Raw genomic sequence first — 18,938 nt, forward strand, 5'->3', positions numbered from 1 at the left:
TTCAGCCGTGAATCAAACAGGAGAACCTCTTGCTGTGAGGCAACAATGCTACCGCTGTACTGCCATGGCTTACAGAAAGAAAGAGAGATTTAAGATGCTGCAATATTTATGCAAAGGAGAAAGCAAAAGTAATCAATACAAAAAGCATCTCCAAAGATAGTTGAAGAAAAATACAGGCAAACGCATCCAGTTATGGAAAATTTTACAATATAAAAAAATAAATAAATAAAAAAACAAAGGGGAAGTAGAAAAGAAGATTAGTAGTGGAGATGTTAAAGAAATAGAAATTGAAGTTATGGATTGCCTGCAAAAGTGAAGAATTTAGTGTAGAAAATCCAACTCTGGTAACATCACAGCATGATAGAATAGTGAGTCCTCAAATTAAAGTGAAACAGGTGGATGAAGAAGAATCTGATCAGTTTCCACATGAAGATACTCTGGAGTCTTCAGTAGTAAAATATTACAAAAGTTCAGATGGAGTTGCACAGCAAGAGAAAGAACAGGAAATGGTGGAAACTCTAAAGCACTCAGTGTTGCGAATTGATACACTATTGAGTTCCTATATGAAAGAGCAATGGATGGTGCAGGATGAAGCAGAAGAGAATATGTAACAGGAAGATGTTCTGAAACTTTCTGGAGAATGCCTGCAGGAAATAGAAAATAAAGAATGTGCCCTCAGTTTAGAAAAAAAGATATAAGGGAAGACGTGTTTGATTTAATAGATATGGATAGACATATTAAGATCAATGAAAGAAACAGAAAGTCATTAAGACCCAAAATGTTAGAAGTCTGATAAAACAAATGAACACAGTAATCAAGACTGTTAACAGAAATTCATGTGATATAACAGAAGTACATAGGATATATTACTGTGCAGAAAAATTAATAACAAATAAAGTCTTACCACAAAAATACAGGGCAATATGGGAAAGGAGGGGAAGAAAAAGGAAGGGAAGAAAATAAATGTCATTGTCATGAAAGGAGATACTGCCAGCCCAGCTATCTGGAATTTTGTAAATAATTATATGTCATTTGTGAATATCAACATGATTCAGATCCTTCTGTTACAAATGTATTAGAACTGTATGTTATATGTATATCAAACTTCTGGCACAGAAGTGTGTAATGAAAAGGGTTGTAAAAGTACTGTGCTTTAAAAATATATCATAGTGTACCCTACTGGAACAGAACAGAACTGTACATACACTATTCTAACTGTTTAGATGTATATATTTTAAAAGGGGAAACTGGAATACAGAAGGGTAACTTGCAAAACTTCAGAACAATAGTTGAAATTAAATTACTCTATAGTCACACCATAAAAAAGGACATTATCTTTCAGCTTCAGTGCAGAAGCAGACACAATGTCTAGAAGTAGAGGTTCACTGTATTGTCTTGGAAGTGTTTTTGTTGTTTTATGACTTCCAGGATCTGCCTTAAATCTACGAGAAGCCCTTGTTTATGTATTTTCACAGGTAGATGATAAATGCTACCAGCTACATCAATGGGGATTTTACCTGGGATAGAGTCAGATGACAAGAAGTGATGTCATCCTACAAGCTCTCCCAGCAGTAATATTTGAGATATTAATTTAAGAACTCTCTGAGAGAGACTGAGTATTCTGTATTTTCCTTTGACCAGACAACATCAACTGGCAGACCCAGTCACACATCTGCTTTGCGTGCTCTGTAAGTAAGTTACTAAGATATAGTATTTCTCTAGATATAGTCAGGAATATAGCAACACTTAATTTATATGTTTTTCTTTATTTGAGACTGTTCTGCAGTGTTGTTTTAAGTATTTCCTGTGATTTTGAACCCTCTGATGTTACTGTGATTATTTACTGAGTATTTTATTGTTCTTTTATTATTTATTATTGAATATATTTAAACCATTCATTGTGGGTGATATTTGTGAGACATATTTAAGTTCTGAGAGTACTTGCATATTTATTTGGTGACACTAAGTAGGCCACTCCTAACAGCCTTGTTTTTGGTCAAACTACCATTTGTATTGATAGTAACATTACACAGTAAGACTGGATACCCTTTGTTAAGGGCCTTAAAGTAGCTCATAAGGATATGGCTGGTGGCAGTGATAACTACCTTATAGTCTGGGCAAAAGGGGGCATAGCTAGTAAACCTGTGCCAGCCTTGCCCAGGTGTTTGTGTGTGTGTGTGTGTGTGTGTGTGTGTGTGTGTGTGTGTGTGTGTGTGTGTGTGTGTGTGTGTGTGTGTGTGTGTGTGTGTGTGTGTATGTGTTTGTGTGTGAACATAAAACCTCAAAGTGTGTGTGTCAGCTACTTGGGCAGGAACATGAAGCACTAGTTGGACAGAGAGGGTGCTGGAGGTCTTGGCTTGGCCAGTCAGCTGAGATCTCATCCCTATAGCTGTGCCAGTGGGGAGTCTTATTGGGGATCTGGAGAAAGAGGGGGAAACCAGCCCCAGACTGACTGTGGTCTCTGTGTGCTATGGAAATACTGTATATGTACTTGTCATCCTCTCAATGTATGTCCCACACTGGTGGTAGTGCTGAGAATTGAGGGCCCTTGATTACTGAGCCAGTGCTGGGGCATCACAGTTATGGAAGTATTGGATAGAGAAAACTATAAAGCCATTAAGACAAGAAGCGTCAGTGTTAGAACAGTATAGAAGATGGAACAGATCAACAAAAATACTTACAAAGATAAAAGTGATAAAAGCAATGCACAGTATTAGAACAGATCAGGATCTATTGTTCACTATTGCAAACAAGCTAAAGATGTCAGCGCAGGCAGAAAAACTTAAAATATGTGCAGATAAATACAAAGGAAAAGTACAAAATGAACAATTCATTGATGACCCATTGAAAAGTTACATTATTGTCACCATGAAATAATGGCAAGCCACTTTGCAGCTAAGCCATAACGAGCAAATAATGATCCTAGGGATAAAAGTTCAAAGGGGATATATTCCAGTGTGACTCTTTTGTCACTGCTGCTCTTTTGTCCTGCTTTTAAACCATTAAGCTGTTTACTTAATGATTAGGTCACAATTACAATTTGGCTCCCAGATAAATGCAAAGTGTAAAGACTTCTCATCCTCTTTTTGTGGATGATTTAAAATTGTATAGTCCATCAGATGAGGTGCTGAAAGCTCAACTGGAACTAGTCAAAACTTTCTCAGATGTTATAACAATGTCATCTGGTGTTGGTAAATGTGTGAAAGCAAAATTTAAAGCAGGAAAGCTGCAGCGCAAGAAAATATCAGTATGGGACAGGAATGTGAGAAGAATGAACTGACGCAGGAAGGATAGTGCAAATATCTGGGAACTGATGAAGGATCAGCAATAAAACATGAACAAATGTGAGCAAAACTTAGTAAAGAATATTTTAGAAGACTAAATGTAATACTGAAAACAGTCTTGACATCTAGGGACAAAGTCTACAGTATAAACCAATTTGCTCTTCCTGTTCTAATTTACAGTTTTAGTGTGATTCACCCAAAAAGGTATTGGATCAGTTGGACAGGAAAGCAATGAAAAATGTTTCACCCTTATCAAATGATATATAAAATCAGTGTATACCAAGATTATGTATTCCTCATTCTGAAGGAGATATGGGTCTCTTCATATTTAATTACATGTATAGATATGCAATCATAGGACTGCACACATATCAGCTGACTTCATCAGATGCAAACATAGTGAAAGTTTTGAAACATGAAGAGAAGAAATTTAAGATGGCTTCCCTTATTTAGTTTAGCAGAATCACATCAATGTCAAGCAGGAATGGAAAACAAACCAGAAGTAGACAAAAATCAAGCAGCAACTGAGTGTAGGAAAAACAAAAGAAAGAATATAAGGAGAAGGATCAGATGAAAAGATAAGAATGTGGAAAAGGCATAAATATAGTTTGAATACAGAAAACTCCTGGAACAACCTCATGTTAATCAGGATCTGACACATGAATGGTTAAGGAGAAGTGAATTTAAACCACAAGCTAAAAGGTTAGCATTAGTGGCCCAGGTCAGTGGACTAGTACATGATGGTTTACAATCTCTATTTTACATGTGGGAGAAATAGACACATGCAGATTCTGTAAAACAGAACTGGAAACAGTTGCACATCTTGCTGGGTGTGATACATTAATAGCAGAGGGCCTGTATACTGAAAGCCATAGTAATGTGGTAAGACTGTTGCACTGGGGATTGTGCAAACATAACAATATTGAAGTAGCTGAGAAGCTTTGGAAACATGACACACAAAGCATTATAGACAATGATGACGTTATATCACAAGAGATCACTCATCACCAACAGTTCAAAAAATAGATGCGAGAAAACAGATACAATAGCCAAGGAAAAGTATACCAAAGTAGCATTGATCATTGAAATTGCTATTCCCAGTAATTACAGTGTCTTATGTACAGAGAGACACAAAGTCATAAAATATTAGGATTTGCATGCATAAGCAAGGGCAATGTGGTACAGAGAATACTCAGACTGTTCCAATAGTAGCAGGAGCAATAGGTCTCATAAAAAAGAATTTACAATCATATTTAGATATGTTACTGATACGGGTAACTCTGTATAAATTGCAGAAGGAGTCAGTTATGGGCACATTGCTGGTGCAGCAAAGAGCACTTTCGGTTAACATCAAAGGTCAAAACAATACTAATTTCATGAAGTTTAATCATACTTTAACATAGGAATTGGGTCAATTCCAGTCATGGTATTAGAAACCCAAAAGATTTGGAGAAATTAAACTAAGAGTAGCATTACAGTATTACAGTGTTACAGTGTTACAGGGTATTTTATAGTGCTGTACAATTACAGGTCTTTGAATGAGGCTATAGGCAGTGGGTTACTTCTAATCAGGTTAGGTAGTTAGTGTGTGTGTGTGTGTGTGTGTGTGTGTGTGTGTGTGTGTGTGTGTGTGTGTGTGTGTGTGTGTGTGTGTGTGTGTGTGTGTACATGGGTTCATATGAATCCATCGACAGTTCAAAACATCGACGGCAAAAGATCGACAGCGAGAAGACCGACGGAGGAAAACACCGATGCTGAGAACATCGAAATGGGGAAAGGATGTGTATTTATGCGGTAGTGACAGACGTTAGGGTGCGAGTAAGGTATGTGTGCGATGTTGTCGGTCTGTGGGGATAGGGGTGGGTTAAGTGAGTTAGGGTTATGGCTCGGGTTCGGTACGTGTGTAGTAGTGATAGTTTTTGGGTTAGGGGTGGGTTAAGTGAGTTAGGGTTAGGGTGCAGGTTAGGTGAGTGTGCGATAGTGATAGTTTTTGGGTTAGGGGTGGGTTAAGTGAATTAGGGTTAGGGTGCGGCTTAGGTGAGTGTGGACCTTAGGGTTAGGGTTTGGGTTAGGGTTGTCGATAGTTGTGTATGTAAGGCTTAGTGTTGGTTTGTTAGTATTTTGGTTTGCTAGTTTGGTGTGTGTGGGTTTTGGAGTGGGGATTTGTTTTGTTTGTTAATTGTTGTTCTACTGGTGTGGAGTGTATGCGGTGTCGTGCTTTTGAACTGTCGGTGTTTTCGCTGTTGCTGTTTCGCTGTCGATGTTTTGAACTGTCGATGGATTCATATGAACCCATGTACATATATGTTTATTGAAGAGTGCTGGACATTGGTGCAATTTGTGGGGAAGGTTGGCAGGAAATTTAGCTTCTTTGTTGCAACAGAAGATCAGCTTGGATGACAACAGTAGGAAAGAAACCACTCAGATAAGTCCAAACATTGCATCCAACTTCATTTTGCAATATTCAGAAATGACAGAGTATGTACAGCAAGGTAATGAAGTAGCAACAAAGTATAGATTGGACTCCAGATAAATTTATTAGGACAGCATCTTCCTTTGCAACGTAGTACAGTGGGGGGCCATTATTCCCCCACAGGTTGACTTATTACACATTTTCATTTGTTCACTGTCTCATTTGTTTGATTTGCACTTAACAAATTGCAAAACTCTTATAATAATAGTTATGTACTTAATGTAACAATAGATCCATGTTGCCTCATTTTTTTTGTCTAGTTCAGTATTTTTGCTCATAGGTTAGTACTAGGCTAACTGCCCTTGTGAGTCATTTTAAGCCTAGCCAATTACCCTATGCGAGAATCAAACCCTGACCCTTGTGTTTGTAAGGTAAACACCTTAACCATTATGCCATCCTCCCCCCATATGCTCAGTTTGGTCAACACCTGTGTCACCAAAGGGAACCCATTCTCTAAGCGACCTTTTTAGGGGTTTACATATTGTGACTAATCAAGTTCTTCAATGGCTGTAAACATAGTGCTAATAGCAGGTCCTGCACAGATATTCATATCTTCCAAGAGTGGCAAGCTAGGGCTAAAAATATATGTACTGACCTTGGCTGTAAGCTTAAAGGCAAAGCAATATTGTGCAGCTCCCTTTGGAAAACAATTTTATCCTATGATTACCACATAAATGGGACTCTTTAAGATAAACACATTCCTTAAAGGTTTAGATATATTCATTCACAAAGAACAATCCTTCTTTTATTATATACAAGTTGCAGTTAAGAAGTCTGTCTGCCTTGTTCAAAGAATAATCAAGAGTATATCCTTCATGTCCAGAGATGTCATGATCCTGTCTTTTCTTCCACCATCAGGTCAGTTTTAGAATGCAATGCACTCTGTACAATGTGTCACTTCAAACTTCATGTTTTACTCTGTTGTGTACCACTCCCTACATGGTTATCGCTGCCTCTCTTGCCATACTAGATCTCCTCCACCTTAGAAAAACTAATAATACTACAAACAACTCAGCCTTAATTACAACATAAAAAAATGTTGTAGAGAGACTTTCCACACCAAAATTATCACTCTCTGTACAACAAGATCCACTTGCATGTCCATTTCATGTCAGCAATGTAACAATAGCCTTCTTCAAGTACTGCCTTGAGAATTAGATGGGCACCCACAAAATTAGTCTTGGGATAAGTCAAATGGCACTTATTAGAAATGGGTGGAAAATCCATTTCTAATTTCTCTGGTTTACTTGGCTTGAACGTACATGTCCATTAAAGTCACCTGCCAAAAGTGAACCTAATAACTTTTGGACATTCAAGGCTTGTCTGAATTTGGTTGAGGTGTGCTAGGTTGCATGCTGTAAAGGTGAACCCATTTTATGGAATGAATAACTTGTCAATATTACCTCTGTAAGACTGTGGTACAACAGGAAATGGGAATAAGCCCTTCCTTCTATATTGTGTGATCGCAGAGATGGTATATATTAAGTAAAAGGAGGTGTGGTGGCAAAGCCCCATGTGTAGGAGGTTTGGGAGGTCTTGTCCCTAGATAAATGCTGAATTTTGTATTTATATACTTCTTTTCTATGTTTGGAACATTTTGTTAGAATGAAATTTCATTACTGCTTTTTATTGCTGGTGGCGCAATTATCTGTTGTGCAATTACTTTATATAATGCAATATATATTCATATAAGTTACTGGCATTCATTTTTTAATACAAAGTATGTCACACAGAATTCTTGTTATGCTGTATTTCAGACTGTATTTTATTATTGTTCATTTACCACCCTAAGAATATATCATTCAGTGGTCTAGTTAACCTATCTGTTACCTAGTATAAATCAATACATAATAAATATTAACATGCACATAAATTAATGTACACACACACACACACACACACACACACACACACACACACACACACACACACACACACACACACACATATACACTTAGAGTTTGATGATTTATATATGCACGTACACATACAATTAACATTTGATGACTTTATTGTCCATCTGATCCAACCTAATTTAACTAAATTCAGTTGTCCAGGGAGAAAAACTACATAAAGCACTAAATAAATACAAAGGGAAATTCCACTGCAAATATTAGGAGTGCACCTATAAAACCGACAGGGTCTGCAGGTATATAATCATTCTGATTTATTTAATCATTCCTTTATTTGCTCATTCAGATTTTTGATTGATCACTTATCCAGTTCAGGGTTGGGATTGCCAGTCCTGGATGGGGCACAAGTTAATGGCAAGAAGCATGCTTATGACAAGAAAACATGAGAACACACACAGACACACACACACACACACACACACACACACACACACACACACACACACACACACACGCACGCGCGTGTGCACACACATTAGCACATGTACTCGTGATTGGCTTAATTTATGACTACATTATTCCTCCTGTCAGAATTTGTAAGAAACTTCAGACCCTGCTGAAAACCCATGTGAACGCAGACAGAATATAAAGCACTCCAAACAGAAGACAGCCCTACCAAAAAACAAACCAGAAAGCCACTCAAGCTGAGACATAAATGATTAAACCAAGAAAAGGCACAAGAACGTTAAAGCTAAACAAGTTCACTGAACAGAACATGCAACACGACATGGAAGGAAGTCAGCCACAATCAACAAACATCCAAGGTTAGGAATAAGTCAAAAAGTACCAGAAGGGATCTGCTCCGACAGCTCCCTTGACAAACTCCAAGTTGCCACCCAAAACTGTTTTTCCCTAGTTGAAAAATGGTTCTTGGAACTAAAACTCTTACTTAACCCATCCAAAACCAAATTACTTCTGTTTTTCCCCACTACTTCCACCCCTCAAGGAAATCAATCTCCTAGCTCCAACCACCCCAACTTTCACGTGACATCCAATAATGGGACCATAATTGACCGTGTCTCCCACACCAAACTACTTGGTGTGACCATAGACCACAAGCTTAAATTTGATACTCATATCAACCTGACCATTAAGTTGGTAAACAAAAAACTCGGGTCCATGTATAGAATTAAGAACTTCCTAACCCCACACACTAAATTAACCATTGCCCGGACTCACCTCCTTTCCACACTCCTCTATGCCTCCCCGATATTCTCCTTCCTTAATAAAAGAGAACTCAACAAACTATCTACAACCTATAACCACATAGCTAGATTTATAACAGGAATGCCCTATCGTACACACCACTGTAACAATCTCAGAACATTACATTGGTTAGAACTACCTAACATTCTCAAACTCAATCAACTCATTGAGGCATTCAAAACAATCCACCATCCTGACAAAACCCCATGACCAAAATATTCATTCCCTACTCTAACCTTACATCCCTTAGATCTTCCAAAGCCTACAAATTCAAACTATTAAATCTAACAATTCAGGAGGTGAAGCACTCTATGCTAATTCCATTGGAAAATCCTGGAATGCCCTCCCAAACAACCTAAGACACGAGACCTCACTCAACCAATTCAAAACAACTCAAAGATCTACTAAAATCTGATTGGTTATGCCCATGTTCTAATCCTGATTAATAGCAAACAGCCCACTACTACCTAATATCCATCCAATCCATAATTCAATGGTCTTCATTTGTAGTTAGGATACTCCAACTACCTAAGAATGTTTTACCTATTTATATTATCTGTATAACCCTTTTAATTGCTCATGTGACTTTGAAAGTAATACTTTGTATTCTTATCTCCTGATGTTTTTTGTCATAACTACCCTCTATGGAGCTTTTCTCCTCGGGCCTCTACTGAAAATGGACATGTATCCAGTTGGACTAGCCCGGTCAACAAATGTAAAATAAATAAAATAAAAAGGTATACATTTATTGACAATAATTTTAAACGTTTTCATCCAAATCAAATAACATGGACTTCATCAGAACTCTAACAAATTATTCAGTCCCTCCCCCATTTAAATAATGTACATTGTACACTCTATCATAATTTTAAACTCATGGTACCCACAAAATATTAATTGAAACAATTAAAAAATTGTAAGATTGAAACAATTATATAATTATATATAATATTCCATTCAGTTATAAAACCTCACTTTAAAATTATTTCTTTTTGCATTCTAATCAAATTCAGTATTAACAATCCTACCCATAATCTTAAATGTTAAAATGAACTTACAATGTGGCTGCCCTCAATTTTAATTCAGGATGAATAGAAATATATGCATTTAGACCAGGTTTACATGCTGCATCAAGTTTGAGTTGCCACAGCAGCTTTATAAACTGTAAACACGCTTCCCAGGCTCCACATCTTAGACTTTGTTGTACTATATCAAGTGTACCAAAAGTATTTTGACAACTAACAGAATGCTTGTATAGAGCATTTTTTTCTTTTTTTTTCTACTTATATCATTATTGTGCTCATATGTTCTCTTTCTTTGGGGGTGCTTAGTTTTCCCAATGTAAAATACTGAGTATGAATAACATTTTGCTAAATACACCCCCCAGTAGCACAATTAGTATGCCAAAAAGTAATTTTATTGCATAAAATATTTTCTAGGATTATAGCCTCCCCTCATAAATATAAGGGCATTGCCCCCAAGACCCACATTTCCTAATACATCCAGGTATTGTTTTCATTACTGTTTCCATGGATTTCTGCTCATGCATGTTCTTTAAATTTATACTAGTCTTGTATAAACACAAAGGTTGTTCACCTATAATGTCCATTATGCCCTTTTTGGATTTAAATATAGTCCAGTTTTGTCTCACAATATTTTTCACATTGTTGGAACTACTACAGAACTTTAAAATTCAAGCACATTCAAAGGAATTGATAGTCGTGTTACAACCAGAAATTTGGGCTGTCTTACTATCGTGGTCTAGTACAATCCCCAATTTAGGGGGGATTTTGTCCTCCTCTAAAATGTGACTTCTTGAACAATTTTCTCCAATAATGGCATGGGATATATCACCAATAATGGCCTCTTACTAAACCCACTTTTGGGCTGTGTGGATGGTGACTAATGTAATGTAAAAAAAGAATTACTAAAAGCTGGCTTTCAATATATATTACATACAAAAGTACCTTCTTTCTTACAGATAGTAACATCTAAATAGTCAATAACATTCTTATTTTATGTATATGTAAATTTATAAAAAAATCAGTGGTATTGTTTAACCAAGTCGCCAGTAATCTCCATAAAATAAATATATCATCATGTTATCTCAGATATATCATAAAAATGTGCAAAAAATTGATTGTTGTTGAAGATATATTTATTTTCCCATCTATTCATCACTATATTGACAAATACTGGCTTGCTTGTCGATATAACCCCCCCCTCAATAAATGAAACTCATTAGTTTAGTGATACCAAAACACAAAACAAGAAGCATACCAACCCCCTAAAAGCACAACACACCTCTGTACCCCATTGTGGGGGTCAAGCGCCAACATCCCACAGACTTAAATATACCAACTCCAGGGTCACACAAACTATTTGGGAGACAACTACCTTATAACAAAAATCATTTCTGGCTCACACAGAGAACCACAACAGCAGTCAGACTACCATCAAAAACAATGTAAAACACAAAATAAAAAACTTAAACAAGGCCCATCCACAATCTAAATATAATCCCCCATCTTATATATTACTTAAGAAAATCTCATTTTGACATTATTGTCATTCTATCACAGAAGTCTTTGTTAAAATGTCCATTCGCTGACATTTAACCAGGCAAAAAACATTCAAACTTCTGTGCATTCACACAAACTAATCACACTTATTTGAATATATATATATATATATATATATATATATATATATATATATATATATATATATTATGTGTGTGTGTGTGTGTATATACTTCACCATTTAAATGGGTGAACTGTATAACATTATGCAATAATTCAAATACCTTTATAAGATTATGCCATAATTCAAGTAGATGTGCACTAAAGGCAAATAATTCATAAAAGGAAGACTGCAGTACCCATGACATGAACTATGTACAACAAAATGTAGCAATTTAGTCTTTGTCCCTGATATATGTGCTACAGCTTCGATATACCAACATGGACAGCATGCATGTAGTAACCACAGAATTCAATGGAAATGTGGTAAATAGACTGGGATTGTGTCAAATGAACAAAGTTAGTTTCAGCAAAGGTAGAATGTCCGAGTGCAGTTTGCTGAAATTAACTTTATCAACAGTTACATTTGTACCTTTCTTTCTCCATTGTTGTGTGACCTTGGAGATGGTATATACAAGTTTTGTCTTCTGGTTGCTGAAGGTGGTTTCAGCAATACATTTTCAGACTTTTTTACTACTGCCAAAACTAGCTTCAGCAAGTTGACAAGATTCCGATAAACGTTATTATCCTCTAGTGATGTGCTGTCCCAGTACAATGTATAGGTTCATAGAAGAATATTAAGCTAACAGCCGTAGAGCCTTCACAAACCTAGCCACATTTATCCTGCGTGTCCCCAATTGCTGGTGGTTAGGTGAGTGAAGTTCACAGAAGTAAGGGTCTATGGTAGTTAATAATGACTTTGTCCAGGAGGGACATGACACCACCCCTGGAGTGAATTTGCAGCCACCCATCCATTGATCTAGGTTGCACTTGAAGAGGGTCAGGCAGGGGCTCTGTTTCACATGAATTGAAAACTTGTTCCACCGAAGTGGCAGTCTCTGGGAGATGTAGATTATTCTGAGATAAGAATGTGTGTGCAGAGACATCTGTAAACCTTAGGCTATGTAAATAACAGGGGACTTTTTTTTTCAGGGCAACACACAGTGAGAGAAATTACATAAAGTTACAGCCACGGTATCAACAAACAATGTGACATGTTCAGAAATGTTTAGCTATAGCACATGCACACACACACACACACACACACACACACACACACACACACACACACACACATAGACACACACACAGACACACACACACACACACACACACACAGGCACACATAGACACACACACACACACACACACACACACACACACACACACACACACACACACACACACACACACACACACACACACACACACGATGCCATAACAGATACAACATTACTATCACTTAGAATACAGACTAGAAGATCATGTTCTGTATTTATCCTCTTAGCATAGACAGCACAGAGGGCAATATCACAGTATAATCACTTATGTGTATCCTAGGAGCTGTCTGATGTACCTCACTTGCACCATACATCAATGGTGTCATGCCTTTTGGGCTTGAGTGGGCAGGTGTCCACTCAGATGAGTATTGTTTCTTTATTTTGTTTATTAAAGTTGTATCTTGCATACTTGTAATGGATGGCATTGCAAATTGTATAAAAATGAGAATGGATAGTAGTTTAAATTATGTTTTTTAATTAAGCACAAAGCCAGAAAGACAAATGTTAATCAGCTTTTTTCTGGTGACCCAAAGTAATACCGATGACAACAACACCATAACAAATGTTAAATACAGCAGAATTAGATATTATTTTTGGTGAGGGGATTGCAGGTACTTTGACCTTGGAAGAGGACATAAAGCATTTATGTTGAAATTAGGAAAGGGGTTTTGATGAATGATTTCTTTTAAGATGCTTGTTAGTGGGCCACAGACCTAATCCCGCAGCAATGATCCTATTATTTAAGCATCAACTGTTTTCATGAGTGTACTAACTAACTGCTCTATGATGGCCAAAAAGATCATTGCTGCAGGAATCCATAGATGATTCATATTGTACCAATAAGAGCAGACTCAGCTTGCAGTTACATCTGAATCTTCTTAAGCATGCCTTACATGACAGATAAACAAAAATACTGATCTGTATAGGTTCATAGGTTCATAGGCATGTAGTAGGCTAATAGCCCTGGAGCCTATATAAGTCTAGTCTAAGAAGATTCCCTGGCATCATGCCACCCAAAGTTAGTTCCCAGTACTCCTGTCAAGCAAGGCCACTGAAGTGATCCCCGGGGTGAACTTCCTATTGCCCATCCACTCGTCAAGATTTCTCTTATAGAGGGCCAGTGAAGTGCTCTGCTTGATGTGAATGGGAAGTTTGTTCCAGAGTATGGGAAGTCTCTGGGTTAAGAACCTGTCCCTCCAGCATGTTCTTTTTATTGTAGTAATGAGGTTTAAGTCCCTGGAGCATGTGGCATGGAGGGATTCAGATTTCTTTAGGTGTAGCATATCTACCAACTCTGCGTCAGACATGGCTTTGTAGGTCAAGCAGAGATTGCCTCATAGGCAATAAGAGACAGAGTATAGCTGGAGTTTTCTGAGCCTGTCCATATAGGACATGTGTCTAAGACCTAAGATCCTCTTAATGAGGTATTTTTGTGGTCTTTCCAGTTGTTGTAGGTGTCTAGTGAGGTACATACCAAATGGGACATTGTCTTCTATAACAGGTCTAATGAGGGACGAGTAGAGAGGAATTATGACCTCTTTCTTTTGGGTATCCATTCAGTAATGTTAGAGGACATGTGAACAGATGTTCACTTTGCAGCCCCACAAATACTCTAAGCAGGTGAATTCTTGAAGAAGGCTGACCTGCTATATTGACCAATACTGCCACAGAATAAATCTTATTGCATTTATGAGAGCAAGAGGAAATGCAATTTGTTAGTTGCAATGAAACTGTTTCAGCAATGACTGGACAATGCTGTTTTCATTTTACAAAAGAAACAAATTATCAGTTTGCCTAATGTATTTGGTACTCTGAATGCAATTAAGAAGTGACCTGTTTACATGCATGTAATGCAAAGTCCTTTCCCCTTCATTTTTCTGGTTACAAGCAGGTGAATATATGTGTTCAAAGAGACCTCAGGACATGCCTGAGACACAAAGGAGGGGGCATACTGTGGATAAGAAAACTAATGGCATTTTAAACAATAATGCTTGCAGCACTGCAACTCACCTGGCTAATGTGTTGCTACTAAGAAGGGTTTTTTCTGGAAATGTATTTTAGGTCTAAGGCAAAGATAATCTCAAATGGAAGAACAGATAGAGTTTCAGTTCAGAATGAGGGTCTAAAGTAGGAACTACTGGATATAGTGTAATGTGAAAGATCCCTTGCAAGTACTGTTTTATATGTTGAGAATCAATAACTGGAAAACAAACATACAGGCAGAACAAGCAGATAAGTGTATCTAAAAGGAAATATTGGTAAGGCAGGCATTGAATAATAAATTATATGTGTTTTTGGGTGTAAAGAAATGGCAATGCTATGGATTTTAAACCTTTCTTCACACCATTAAGAATGTTTGTTCCATTTAGAGCCTGTTGTTGATTCTCTGCATTGCTTGCTCTGTGACTCTGCCCATGTCATGTACCAACACCGGGGTCCTGGGTCACCCCTGAAAAGGGATACCTTTGATCAACGAGCTTAACTAGTTAACAAACAAACAAGAAAATAAAAAAGTAATTAAATAAAATAAATAAATGAATAAATAAAATAAAGAAATAAAACTAAAGAAAAAATATAATTTTCTAATGTTTAGACTTGCAGTTCTTCTTAAAATAGTCAAAACATCTGAAAAAAGAAATGTTTATCTAAAAATGACTTGAAATCCTCAAGCTTGTTAAATTTGTGTACTTAGGTTTTAGGTGCAGAACCATGTAATGTCATTATAATAAGTGTGCTGTGCAGAGGCATCATTACTGGGTTGTCCACCATTGTCGGGGATAGAAGCATGAACCAAGTCTGTCTGGTCCAAGCAGCAGCTGTCAGAATTCAGTTTGCCCTTTCTGTCTTAGCTTTACTAACACAGTTAGAATCAGAGGAGATGGTGTACTTCCAGTGAGTCACAAGGTGTTGGACAATATGAAATGAAGCTGGTGATTCCAATTAAAGGTAGAATAGTTCACAATGTGAAGGACACTGGAGAGCCCAAGAATGATGGCTGTTTAGACTCTGAGTTTCAAACAAAGTTTGAGGGACAGGGAGAGAAAAAAAGGATAGAAAAAAAGAAACAATTTCTGCACAGAAAACAACAAAAAAAGAAAAACAGATGATAAAAAACAGCAGATGCAGCAGCTGTAGGCTTTCCCACCAGCCACACAAACTATTTCAAAGTGTAATGATGATATCTGCAGATATGGGCCTGGTAAAGAAAACAATGAAAAGACAGCAAAAAAAGAGAGATGAAATGGCAGCAATAATACAATGTCTAGTAGAGAGAGCCCTGTGACCTGAAATCCAGATCCATAGCCAGAGGATCAGCGAAACAGAAATAGTGGTGAAAAGTCAAGCAGGAAAGCTGCACAAAATGGAAAACAGACACACATGAAATATTTGCATACCAGCAATCTCCATACAGATCCAGGAATCACAGCTGAGTGTTGGAAACCTTCTTCATAAAGGTCTTAGAAACAGGAATTTCATGTACCTATACCTCAGAAGGTAAAAAGGCTAAAAATACACAACTTTATTTTAGACTAGCAAAAATACTGATGATCACCCCTTTCAGAGAATGTGCATAAAGTTATTTATTTATTTGACATTTGTTTACCAGGAAAGTCTGACTGCAGTCCTAGGATCCCATTTTTAGCAGAGGCCCTAGGAGAAAAATTCCAAGTTACATGGCAATTAATAATACTTTACAATGGAATTCAAATATGCATCACGAAAATTACAAAGGAAGAGACATGGATATTCACAAAGGCAACAAAAGCAGGAACTCTACTACAATCCTGATTAACTATTGATTACTCAGCAAAAATCTATATAGAATCAAACTAATTGCTTAGAAGTATAGTATCATCACTTTTAATGAACAAACCCCTGGTCTCTACTCATCATTGTGTAGAGACCACACACCACTAAAAATGAAAATGTAGTCATGAACCTAGATATGTGAGGGGTCTTGACCATCATATGAAATGCTTTTACATAGCACAGTTAATTGTTAAAGGAACATGTTTAAGGTCTAAAGCGATCATCACTGCCTTAAACTCATCATTGAGTAGACAGTCCAGTACAAATCCAATTTTGTGATGTCTCTCTCAAAACATATAAAGTAATTAAAAACTTGAAAAATACAACATAAAATTCAAGATAGCAAATGAGTGGTACAAAGTCAAAGGATTGACCAAAAGTTTCAAGTGCGTTCATTCTTTATTAATGGGACTTCATCAGAAAAATCAGTCATTAAACTTACGTATGTTTATATACACTTAGAAAGTCACATGACTGTCCAACAATCAAAGAATTTAAAGGAAAACCGTATTATGGTTGTTAAAAAATACAAGAACAATATGAATAAATACAGTAAATAAGAAGTTAAATAGTTAAATGTAAACTTTAAAAACAGCATGCCACAATCGTTAGACTGGCTTGAACTACCCTATCAACTGCAATATAACCATCTAATAGTTGTTCACAAAATCCTCTACCAGCCAGACAGTACACCCATACTGAAAATTATTATTACCCCTACAGTAATCCAAAATCCCTTCGCTCTTCAAAAAAATTGCTAGTGCAAACTGTTAAAACCAACAATTCAGCTGGTAAATCACTATTCTCCAACTCTGCCGGTAAAAACTGGAACCTACTTCCTGCTGAACTCACCACTGACCCCTCCTTATCCCAATTCAAAAAATCCCTTAGGAAATACCTAAAAATGCAGTGGCTTTGTCGCTGTACAAACCCTGACTAACCCCCACTCAAACATAATTCATAAATGAGAACCTCATTACAAGAATAAAACTCTGACTCTCTAACTGTTTAAAATTCTATGTATCACCCACCTACTGGAAATATTTAAAGTTAACACTACACCATGTATGATAACCACCTTAATATATGTGTTTTCCTTTTTCAGATGAAGTCTTTAACTAGTTCATTCTCAGCTAATTGCTTCCAACCTTTGCTGTGTGTATGTGAGAAAAACATGTACCTGTGTGCACATATTGTTAAACAAATCTCAGTTTTGTAATAACTCACTGTAATAATTTCACTCTATATTTACACTTCTTTTGTACATTTGGAACTTTTCTCCCTGGGCCTCTGCTGAAAATGTACCTGTAGCCAGTCAAACTTTCCCAGTTAACAAATGTAAAATAAATATATATATATATATGTGTGTGTGTGTGTGTGTGTGTGTGTGTGTGTGTGTGTGTGTGTGTGTGTGTGTATCATCTATAATATTACTTGAATCTGCTCTATCTATAATATTCTTTGTTTTAGTACACTGGTTATTGAAACAAATTTGTTTAATCCTGGTGGTATGACAGCATTTAATTTAACCTGCCACCATAGTTCTTTGTATTCTAATTATATTTTCCACAGGCTACCACTAGGGTGTATATCAATTTTCTCTATCACCACAAATGAAAAACGATGTGTAGGATTATTAAAATATGCTTATATAAAGCATCAGTACTTTTTTTATTTCAGAAATATGCTCATAGATCCTTTCCTTGAGTTTCCATTCTGGTTTTCCCATACAGTATGCAGAACAACTATGGCAGAGAGCTGCATAAACTACTTTGGTAGTGTTACAGCTATATTTCCCCACTATTTGAATAATTATATTATACTTATGTATATATTTACAATATGTACAACTTCCACAGCTATATATTCTATGATTACAAGAATATTATTATGTTTTTTATCGTTCTCTAGTACATTCTCTGTACATTTTCCTTTTTTGTACATAATGTATGGAATATCTTCCAGAATTGTACCTACATCTGGGTGATTTTTTATAATATTCCAATTTTTAAATGTGATGTGTCTAATATTAGCATATCTAGCGAGTACTTCATTACATATGTTGTACTAGGATTGACTTTACTAATTACGTCTTGTGTAGTTAAACTATCTTTATCCATGTTAGTTATTGCTGTATGTTCTAAATGGACAGCTGTGGTATCCACCTGTAGGTTATGGTTGTGTATTAACAATGGAATATAAGCCTCAGTTTTTCATTTACAAACAGCTTCATTCATAATGGAATTAACCATAGCTAAAGGGTATTCTCTTTTTTAAAAACAGGTCTCTTAACAATTGGCATTCTTGTATAAAATCCTTATAACAACTACTCATTCTAACTGCCCGTACCATCTGAACTTTTACTACTGATCGTTTTTGATGGTATGGTTGACAGCATGAAAAATATAAGCAATTTATTAAAATACATAGGTTTTCTGAATATATTAGAG

This window comes from Protopterus annectens, chromosome 1.part2 (genome assembly GCF_019279795.1).
Source record: "Protopterus annectens isolate FY-2018-M chromosome 1.part2, PAN1.0, whole genome shotgun sequence".
Taxonomy (NCBI): domain Eukaryota; kingdom Metazoa; phylum Chordata; order Ceratodontiformes; family Protopteridae; genus Protopterus; species Protopterus annectens.